Here is a 2,032-nt window from a genome sequence, read left to right on the forward strand (position 1 = left end):
AGAAGAAGCTCGGCCTAATCCTGACCAAGAAAACATGGCAGAGCAGAACGTACAGTATATGGGGGATTTTTCCAGGCCTGTTATCGGGAACACTAGCACGTCTGCAATAGTATTTCCCACGGCGGTCCGGAATTATAATCTGAAGCCCAACGACTCAAACTTGCTGCCGCTCTTTCATGGGATACCCAGTGAGGACGCCTTGCAGTTCATCCGTGATTTCTGCTCTCAAGTGCAAACTTTCCCACTGTCGGGACTCACCGAGGATCAGTTGAGACTCAAGTGCTTACCTTATGCACTCAAGGACCGAGCTAGGACGTGGTTACTGTCCCTGCCGCCGAACTCCATCACCACATGGGGAGAGGCATGTGAGAAGTTCATGCTCAAGTACTATCCTAGCCACAAGACACAGGAGATTAGGAGCCAGATAATGAACTTCATGCAAGGAGCTGACGAGCCCTTCCACGAGGCTTGGGAGAGATTCCAAGAGCTCCTCCGCCAGTGCCCACAGCACCAGTTAGCACCCGTCATGTTGATGCAGTTCTTCTATGACGGATTGATTCAGACGGCACAGTTTATGGTGGACAGTACAGCAGGGGGCAACATTGCCCGGAAGACAGCTGATGAGCTCAAGGAGATTTTCAACACACTTGCAGCGAGTTCTCAACAGAAATCAGTTAGAGGAAGGAGGGTTGAAGCCAATTCAGTAGCTCCCAACAATGAGCTTCAGAAGCAAGTAGCAGAATTGATGAGGCAAGTTCAGCACCTCAAGATGAACCAGGCAGAAGCCCTACCAGTTCACGCGCCACCAGCAGAAGGATGTGGAATATGTGGCGATTTTGGTCATGGAACCAACGCGTGCCATCGCATGGGGGGATTCACACCTGAAGGAGAAGCAGAGGTCTATGCTGCCCAGAGCTATCCGGGACGGCCTCAATTTGAACAGAGGCCTATCTTTAATCAAGGGCAACAAAGCTCCAATTCGGGTTGGAGAGCTCAGCAGCAGAACTACAATCCAGCTTATCAGCAGCAGCAGCCCCCGCAGTATCAGCAGTATCAACAGTTCCCTATGCAACAAGGGAATTTTCAGCAGCTGCAGCAATACCAGAATGCCCCCCAACAGCTTCAGAAGCAAGCTCAACCGCAGAAGCCGTCTCTCGAGGACACCATGCAGTCCTTTATGGAGATGACCAAACAGAACATGGAGTCTCAGAGTGCTACCATCAAGCGCCTCGAGACTACAGTTGGGCAACTTACAGGAGCCCTGAATCAGCTGCAGCAAGAACAGCCGCATCAAGCTCATGCCGTGACGGTAATCAATGAGAATCCCCCAATGACTACGGGGAAATGGAGAAGCAAAACCGTGCAAGCAATCAAAGCTACCCAATGCCCCAGTGAGCCACTGCCACCTATCCCTGTTGCACCAGAACAACCACCACCCAAGCAAGGAGATCCAGGTAGCTTTATTTTTGATATTAGCTTAGGTGGGGTTGAACAGGCCTTAGGAATGCTTGATCTGGGCGCGGCAGTTAATTTGATGCCGCTTGATATTTTTGAGAAATTGGGAAATAAAGAGCTAAAATGCACGAACATTAAGATAGAGCTAGCTGACGGCTCCATTAGCAGCCCACGAGGCATTGTTGAGGATGTTGAGGTTGTTGTGAGGGGAATTAGTGTTTTAGCTGATTTTGTGGTCCTTGATGTGGGGAAAGGGATTAGAGGCGAGAATGGGCATCTCGTGCTACTTGGCCGACCCTTTATGGCCACCACCCAGACTCGCATCGATGTGAGTACGGGGACTGTGAGTATGGCAGGGGCAGGTAGAGCGGTAACATTCTCAACCTTTGATAAAAAACCTACTCCATCCACTTCCTTAATTCAAACCTGCTCTTATGTTGAAACATTTGATGCTTTGGATGAGGATTGTATTGTGCAGGACTTCCTTAATAAGCTGCAGGAGGAGGACGAGACCGTGGAGGAATTCCTCGCTAACTTGCAGGATGAGGCTGACATTGAGCAGGAATTTCTGGAAAAG

At 50.0% G+C, this 2,032-nt stretch overlaps 1 non-coding gene across 1 annotated transcript; it reads right to left on the bottom strand.

The window, feature by feature from the left end:
• Positions 1 to 410: 410 nt before the first annotated feature.
• Positions 411 to 516, bottom strand: LOC131019234 (small nucleolar RNA R71). The gene has a single exon (XR_009100154.1). It is a non-coding gene; the product is annotated as a small nucleolar RNA R71 (small nucleolar RNA).
• Between the last annotated feature and the right edge of the window lie 1,516 nt (positions 517 to 2,032).

This window comes from Salvia miltiorrhiza, chromosome 3 (genome assembly GCF_028751815.1).
Source record: "Salvia miltiorrhiza cultivar Shanhuang (shh) chromosome 3, IMPLAD_Smil_shh, whole genome shotgun sequence".
Lineage (NCBI taxonomy): Eukaryota > Viridiplantae > Streptophyta > Magnoliopsida > Lamiales > Lamiaceae > Salvia > Salvia miltiorrhiza.